The following is an 8,973-nucleotide window of genomic DNA, read 5'->3' as shown; positions in this document are numbered from 1 at the left end:
GGTCTAGGGTTACTCTTCGGTTTAAGATTTTGCTTAGGATAAGGGATTGATTTAGATCTAGGGTTAGGGCTCTGTTTAGGTTTAGAGTTAGAGTTAAAGCTAGGTTTAGGGCTCAGTTTAGGGCTAGTTTGGTGTTAGGGTTAGGGCTAGGATTAGGGCAATGGCTAATTTAAGAACTAGGGTTACCATTAAGGTTAGTTTTAGGGTTAGGTTTAGGGGTAGTTTGAGTGCTAGTGTTAGGTTTAAGGTTAAGGTGATATTTATAGCTACGGTTCTTGTTAGGATAGGAGTCAGGGTCAGGGTTATTGTTAGGGTTAGTGTTAAGAATTGAATTAGGGCAGTGTTAATGTTAGTGTTCGTTTTGAGTTTAGGGCAGTGTTTAGATCTAGGATGAGTGTTAAGATATGAGTCAATGTCAGGTTTAGATTTAAGATGAGGCTTAGGACTCGAATTAGGGCTAGGTTTAGGTCTAAGTGTAGTATTAGTTTTTGGTTTAAGTTAAGGTATAGGGTTAGGGCTATTGCTTGGTTCTGGTTTACTGCTAGGATTGGGTTATTGCTAGTTTTACTATTATCATTAACTTTAGGGCTAGTGTTAGGTTTATGGTAGCAGATAGGGATAGAACTAGGGCTAGGGCTACGGCAAGAGTTAGAGTTAGTCTCAGGGCTTGGGTTAGGATAGGGTTAGAGATAGAGCTAAATTAGGGCTAGGATTAGGGCTAGGTTTTGTGTTTAGCTTTAGCCTAGTGTTAGGGTTAGGGTTAGGTTTAAATTTACAGTAAGAGATTACATTATAGGTAGGTTTAGAGGTAGGGTGAGGGTTAGAATTAGGGTTAGGTGTAGAGCTGGAGATATGATTAAGGCTAAGTTTCGCACAAGAATGAGGGCTAGATGTGTTTATAGGGTTAGGTCTAGGATTAGGGCTAGGGCTAATTTCAGGTCCAGAATTATGGTTAAATATAGTTTTAGGTTTAGGCTTGTGGCTAAGTCTAGGCTAAGGGTTAGGTGTTAAGTTATGGTCAAGTTTAGAGCTAGGGGTATTATTAGGGTCAAGGTCTGAGTTAGGGTTTGAGATAGGTTAAGGTTTCAATTTTGGTCTTGAATTAGTTTTAGGATTAGTGTTAGGGTAATGATAGGGTTAGGTATAGGATTCTGGTTAGGTTTAGGGTAATGGAAGAGTTAGGATTCGAGATAGGGTTAGATTTATGCTTAGGGTTATCATTAAAGATTGGGTTATGGTTATGTTAATGGATAGAGTTAGAGATCAGTTTCAGGCTAAAGTTATGGTTACAATTAGGACTAGTGTTAGGGTTAGGTTATGTTTAAAGCTAGGGTTAGGGCTCTGATTAGGGCTAGGTTTTGTGTTATGTTAGGGCTAGGGTTAGGGTTATAGCTAATGTAAGTACTAGGTTTAAGTTTAGGGCTAGTTTTAGGGTTAAGTGCTTGGTTTAGTGTTTGGATTAGGTTTACTTATACGGTGATGTTTAGAGCTAGAAGTGTTAGGGTCAGTGGCAGGTTCAGGGTTAGTTTTAGGGTTCGGCTTCCAACTCAAATAAGTCTAGGTTTAGGTCTAGGTGTAAGGTTAGGGTTTGGAATCGGTTAATGTTTAGGGTTAGAACTATGGCTCAGTTTTGTGTTAGGGCTAGGGCTAATGTTAGGGCTCATTTTAGGATTAGTGTTATGGTTTGGGCTAGTGTTAGGTTTAGGCTTAGGCTTTGGGTTAAGGCTAGTTTTAGAGTTACATTTTGCCTAAGTTTAGTGCTAGGGATAAGTATTGGGAAAGGTTTATCACTAGTGTTAGGGCTAGGGTTAGAATTATGGTAAGGGACATGGTTAGAATGAGTGACAGGGCTAGTATGAGAGAGTTAATCTTAGGGCTAATGTTAGGTTTAGGTTTATGGATAGGGCTAAATTACAGCTAGTGTTATGTTAGGGGTAGGGTTAGGGCTAGTTTTAGGATTAGGCTTAGGCATCAATTTAGGGTTAGATTTAGAGTTAGATTTTGATCTAGGGTTAGTGCTAGGGCTAATGATAAGGCAAGGGTTAGGGTTAGAGTTAGGGTTTACTTTAGGGTAAGGGATGTGGTTATAGCTAGGCTTAGGGCAAGGGCGATGGTTAGTATTAGGGTTAAAACTAGGGTTAGATTTAGGGTTATGTTTAAGGCTATGTTTAGGGCTACGATGAGGACTAGGATTTGTTTTAGGGTTAGGGATAGTATTAGGGCTATGGCTAATGTCAGGTCTTGGGTTACACTTAGGGATAGATTTAGTGTTAGGTTTATGGCTTGGTCCAGTGTAAGGGTTAGGTTTTTGGTTAGGGTCAGGTTTAGATCTAGGGTTATTTTTAGAATCAGGGTCAGGATTAGGGTTTGGGTTAAGATAGTGTTTAGGTGCAGGGCTCAAATTAGTGTTAGATTTAGGGTAAGGGTAATGATAGGGTTAGGTTTAGGGTTTAGGTTTGGTTTAGTGTAATGTATAGGGTTAGGGTTAGGCCTAGGGTTATCAGAAGGGTTAGGGTTATCGTTAGAGTAATGGATAGGGTTATCCCTAAGGTTAGGGCTATGGTTATGTATAAGATTAGGGCTAGTGTTTGGGTTAGGGTTAGTTTTAAGTTTAGGGTTAAAGTTAGATTTAGGACTAAGATTAAGGCTAGGTTTTGGGTTAGGTTAAGGCTAGGGTTAAGACTACCGCTAATTTATGAAGTAGGTTTATGATTACAGCTACTTACAGGTTTAGAGTTAGGTCTAAGTCTAGTGTTAAGGTTAGGTTTATGGTGATGATGATGTTTAGCGCCAGGTTTAGTGTTAGGGTCAGAGTCAGGGTCAGGGTTAGTTTTCGGGTTAGGGTTAGAATATAATTAGGGATAGGGTTAGGGTTAGGTGTAGGTTTCGGATTTGTTTTAGGTTAAGGGTTAAGGTTAGGGCTATGACTTGGTTTTGTTTTAGGGCTAGGGGAAGGGTTGGGGCTAGTTTTATGATTAGTCTTAGGGTTAGGGCTAGTGTAAGTGTGAGATTTAGGCTTGGGTTAAGGATTAGGGATAAGAGTAGAGTTATGGATAGTTTTAGACTTAGGGTTAGGGTTAAATTTAGAGTTAGGTTTAGATCTAGGTTTTCTGAAAGGGCTAAGTATAGGTCTATGGTAAATCTACGTTTAGGGCTAGGTATATGGTGATGGTAAGGGATAAGGTTACAACTAGGTATAGGGTTAGTGTGAGAGTTAGAGTTAGTCTTAGGGCTAGGGTTAGAATTAGGGATAGGGCTAAATTAGGGCTTGGATTAGGACTAGGGTTAGTGTTAGGGTTAGGCCTAGGGTTAGGTCTAGGTTTAGTGATAGGTTTAGGGTTAGGTTAGGTTTAGGGTAAGGGATGGCGATATAGCTAGTTTTAGAACTTGGGTTAAAATTAGGGTTAAGATTAGGGTTAACGTTAGGTTTAGGGTTATAATGAAGGTGAGGTTCCTTGCTAGGATGTGGGCTAAGTTTTGTATTAGGATTAGGACTAGATTAGAGCTAGGGCTTATGTCAGGTCTAGGATATGGTTAGGGATAGTTTTAGGGTTAAGTTTATGGCTAGGTCTATTGTAAAGTTTAGGTTTCTTGTTACGTCAGGTTTAGAGCTATGGGAATTATTAGAGTCAGGGTCAAGTTTAGGTTGCGGTTAGGTTAAGGTTTAGGTTTAGGGGTCAAATTAGTCTTATATTTAGGGATTGGGTAATGACACAGTTAGATTTACGGATCAGGTTAGGTTTAGGTTAATAGATAAGATTAAGGCTAGTGCTAGGTTTAGGGTTCCGCCTAGGGTTAGCATAAGGATTATAGTTTTCTTAGGGTAATGCATAGGGTTAAAGCTAGGATTAGGGCTAGGATTATGGTTAGGATTAAGTCTAGGGTTGGGCTTAGGTTTATAGTTAGGGTTAGGGTTATTGTTAAGTTTAACTTTAGGTTTATTGCTAAGGTAGGGCTTAATTAGGGCTAGGTTTTGTGATAGGTTAGAGCTATGGCTAATGTAAGAACTAGTGTATGATTAAGACTAGTTTTATGGTTAACGTTAGGGATACATGTAGTTTCAGGGTTAGCTTTAGGGTTAGGGAGAAGTTTAGACCTAGCATTAGTGTTAGTGTCAGGGACAGTGTTCAGGTAGTGTGATGGTTGCAGTTAAAGGCAGAATTAAGACTAGGGTGAGGTCTAGAGGTAGGGTTAGAGTTTGGGTTAGGTTAAGGGTTATTGTTAAGGCTAGGTCTAGTTTGTCTTTAGGTCTAGAGCTATAGTTATGGCTAAATTTAGGATTTGGTTTAGGTCTAGGGCTAGTGTTAGGGTTAGGTTTAGGTGTAAGTTTACAAGTAGGGCTAGTGTTAGGTTCAGTTTAGGGTTAGGTTTAGATTTAGAGCTATTATTGTTAGGGTCAGAATAATAGGTCAGGGATAGGGTTGGGGTTTGGGTTATGGTTAGATATAGAATGAAGGCTAGGGTTAGGACTAGTTATAGAGTTAGGTTTTTGTTAAGCTGAGGATTAGTGCTAAAAATATGGTTAGCGTTAGGGTGAGGGTTTGGCTTAGGGTAAGCAATAGGGTTAGAGGTAAAGTTAGGACTAGGGTTAGAGTTAGGTTTATGGTTAAAGCTCATGTTATGGCTTGGATTAGGGCTGATTTTGTATTAAATATAGGGCTAGTGTTATGATTATGGCTATTGTAAGAAATAGGGTTACGATTAAGGTTAGTTTTATGGTTAAGTTTAGGGCTAGGCCTATTGTTAGGGTTAGGTTTAAGGTTAGGGTGATGTTTAGAGCTAGGTTTAGTGTTTGAATATGAGTCAGGTTCATGGTTAGGTTTGGGTTAGGGTTAGGTTTCAAATTAGGGCTAGGGTTAGGGCTGGTGAAGGGTTAGGGTTTGGCCTAGGGTAAGGGTTAGTGTTAGGGGTATGGCTCCATTTTGTTTTAGGGATAGGGCTAGGGTTGGGGCTAATTTTAGGAATAGCATTAGGGTTAGAGCTAATTTCAGGTTAGGCTGAGGCCTCAGGTTAGGGTTAGTTTTAGAGATAAGTTAGTGCTATTGCTAAGGATTATGACTAGGGTTACGGCTTGGGTTAGGGTTATGGTAAGGGATAGGGTTAGTTTTAGAGATAGGTTTTGATCTAGAATTAGTGCTAGGGCAAGGGTTATGACTAGGGTTAGGGCTTGGGTTAGGGTTACGGTAAGGTATAGAGTTAGAATAGGGATAGGTCTTGTGAGAATTATAGTTAATCTTAATTCTAGGGTAAGAGTTAGGGTTAGGAATAGGGCTATATTAGGGCTAGGATTAGGGCTAGGTTTAATATTAGGTTTAGGGCTAGAGTTAGGGTTATGATTAGGGCTACGGCTAGGGTTAGGGTTAGTGTAAGGGTTAGGGTTTAAGTTACGGTTAGGGCTAGGGGGAGTGTTAGGTTTAGTCTTAGGTCTAGAATAGGGTTATGGTTATGATTATGGCTAGTGTTGGGGTTAGGGCTAGGGTTTTCATTAGGCTAGGGCTAGTTTTAGAGTAATGTATTGGATTAGATGCAAGATTAGGTTTAGGGTTAAATTTAGGTTATGGTTAAATTTAGGTTCAGGGGTAGGCTTAGTTTTTTTTTTTTTTTTTTTTTTTTTTGGTATGGTTTAGGGTTAAGTTTATGGCAAGGGTTAGGTGTAGGGTTAAGACAAGGGTTAGTTTTAAGATTAGGGTTATGGATAGGATTAGGTTTAGGGCTAGGGTTATTACAAGGATTAAATTCAGGATTAAGGCTAGGGTTAGGTTCATGTTTACAAATAGGCCTAGGGTTTTGTTTAGGCTAAGGGTTAGTCTTAGAGCTAGGGTTATGTCTAAGGTGAGGGTTAGGGTTAGGGCTACATTTAGGATTATGTTTATTTTTAGAGTAGGATTAGGACTCAGAATAGTGCTAGGTATTGTGTTAGGTTTAGGCCCAGGGTTAAGGCTATGTGTAATGTAAGATGCAAGGTTCTGATTTTAGAACTAGTTTTAGGGTTAGGGTTATGGCTATGTCTATGTTAGTTTTAGGTTTTGGGTTAGGATCAGGATTAGAGCGAGGTTTAGTGTTAGTGTTAGGGTAAGCGTTCAGGTTAGAGTTAGGTTTAGGGTGAAAGCAAGAATTAGGACTAGGTTTAGATCTAGGTATAGGGTTAGTGTTCACATTAGGTTAAGGATTATGTTAGGGCTAGGACTCAGGGTTTTTTTTAGGTCTAGGTCTATAATTATGGCTATATTGAGGATTAGGCTTAGGTCTAGGGCTAGTGTTAGGCTTAGGCTTAGGTATAAGTTTACTGGTAGAGCTAGTTTTATGCTCTGGTTTTAGGTTAGGATCAGATTTTTTTATTTATTTTTTTTATTCTTCTTCTGCTTAATCATTTTTATTTTTTTTTAAATTTTTTATTGTTGGCTGTTCAAAACATTACATAGTTCTTGATATTTCATATTTCACACTTTAATTCAAGTGGGTTATGAGCTCCCAGTTTTACCCCATATACAGATTGCAGAATCGCATCAGTTACACATCCATTGATTTACATATTGCCATATACTACTGTCTGTTGTGTTCTGCTGCCTTCCCTATCCTCTACTATCCCCCCTCCCCTCCCCTCCCCTCCCCTCTTCTCTCTCTGCCCCGTCTACTGACATTCATTTGTCCCCCTTGTATTATTTTTCCCTTTCCCCTCACTTCCTCTTGTATGTACTTTTGTATAACTCTGAGGGTCTCCTTCCATTTCCATGCAATTTCCCTTCTCTCTCCCTTTCCCTCCCACCTCTCATCCCTGTTTAATGTTAATCTTCTTCTCATGCTCTTCGACCCTACTCTGTTCTTAGTTACTCTCCTTATATCAAAGAAGACATTTGGCATTTGTTTTTTAGGGATTGGCTAGCTTCACTTAGCATAATCTGCTCTAATGCCATCCATTTCCCTGTAAATTCTATGATTTTGTCTTTTTTTAATGCAGAGTAATACTCCATTGTGTATAAATGCCACATTTTTTTATCCATTCATCTATTGAAGGGCATCTAGGTTGGTTCCACAGTCTTGCTATTGTGAACTGTGCTGCTATGAACATCGATGTAGCAATGTCCCTGTAGCATGCTCTTTTTAGGTCTTTAGGGAATAGACCGAGAAGGGGAATAGCTGGGTCAAATGGTGGCTCCATTCCCAGCTTTCCAAGAAATCTCCATACTGCTTTCCAAATTGGCTGCACCAATTTGCAGTCCCACCAGAAATGTACAAGTGTACCCTTTTCCCCACATCCTCGCCAGCACTTGTTGTTGTTTGACTTCATAATGGCTGCCAATCTAACTGGAGTGAGATGGTATCTTAGGGTGGTTTTGATTTGCATTTCTCTGACAGCTAGAGATGGTGAGCATTTTTTCATGTACTTGTTGATTGATTGTATGTCCTCCTCTGAGAAGTGTCTGTTCAGGTCCTTGGCCCATTTGTTGATTGGGCTGTTTGTTCTCTTATTGTCTAATTTTTTGAGTTCTTTGTATACTCTGGATATTAGGGCTCTATCTGAAGTGTGAGGAGTAAAGATTTGTTCCCAGGATGTAGTCTCCCTATTTACCTCTCTTATTGTTTCTTTTGCTGAGAAAAAACTTTTTAGTTTGAGTAAGTCCCATTTGTTGATTCTAGTTATTCACTTTTGTGCTATGGGTGTCCTATTGAGGAATTTGGAGCCCGACCCCACAGTATGTAGATCGTAGCCAACTTTTTCTTCTATCAGACGGCGTGTCTCTGATTTGATATCAAGCTCCTTGATCCATTTTGAATTCACTTCTGTGCATGGCGAGAGAAAGGGATTCAGTTCCATTTTGTTGCATATGGATTTCCAGTTTTCCCAGCACCATTTGTTGAAGATGCTATCCTTCCTCCATTGCATGCTTTTAGCCCCTTAGTTGTAGTTTTGTGGATTGGTTTCTGTGTCCTCTATTCTGTACCATTGGTCCACCCGCCTGTTTTGGTACCAGTACCATGCTGTTTTTGTTACTATTGCTCTGTAGTATAGTTTGAAGTCTGGTATCGCTATACCGCCTGATTCACACTTCCTGCTTAGCATTGTTTTTGCTATTCTGGGTCGTTTATTTTTCCATATGAATTTCATGATTGCTTTCTCTATTTCTACAAGAAATGCCGTTGGGATTTTGATTGGCATTGCATGAAACCTATAGAGAACTTTTGGTAATATCGCCATTTTGATGATGTTAGTTCTGCCTATCCATGAACAGGGTATATTTTTCCATCTTCTAAGATCTTCTTCTATTTCTCTCTTTAGGGTTCTGTAGTTTTCATTGTATAAGTCTTTCACCTCTTTTGTTAGGTTGATTCCCAAGTATTTTATTTTTTTTGAAGATATTGTGAATGGAGTGGTTGTCCTCATTTCCATTTCAGAGGATTTGTCGCTGATATACAGGAATGCCTTTGATTTATGCGTGTTGATTTTATATCCTGCCACTTTGCTGAATTCATTTATTAGCTCTAATAGTTTCTTTGTAGACCCTTTTGGGTTTGCTAGGTATAGAATCATGTCATCTAAAAATAGTGATAATTTAAGTTCTTCTTTTCCTATTTTTATGCCTTTAATTTCTTTCCTCTGTCTAATTGCTCTGGCCAGTGTTTTGAGAACTATGTTGAACAGAAGTGGAGAGAGAGGGCATCCCTGTCTTGTTCCAGATTTTAGAGGGAATGCCTTCAGTTTTTCTCCATTCAGAATGATGCTAGCCTGAGGCTTAGCATAGATTGCTTTTACAATATTGAGGTATGTTCCTGTTATCTCTAGTTTTTCTAGAGTTTTGAACATAAAGGGATGCTGTACTTTGTCGAATGCTTTTCCGCATCTATCGAGATGATCATATGGTTCTTATTTTTAAGTCTATTGATGTGGTGAATAACATTTATTGATTTCCGTATATTGAACCAGCCTTGCATCCCAGGGATGAATCCTACTTGATCATGGTGCACAATTTTTTT

Source organism: Marmota flaviventris, unplaced genomic scaffold (assembly GCF_047511675.1).
Source record: "Marmota flaviventris isolate mMarFla1 unplaced genomic scaffold, mMarFla1.hap1 Scaffold_77, whole genome shotgun sequence".
In the NCBI taxonomy this organism is placed as follows: domain Eukaryota; kingdom Metazoa; phylum Chordata; class Mammalia; order Rodentia; family Sciuridae; genus Marmota; species Marmota flaviventris.
Note: the sequence above shows the minus strand (reverse complement) of the source record.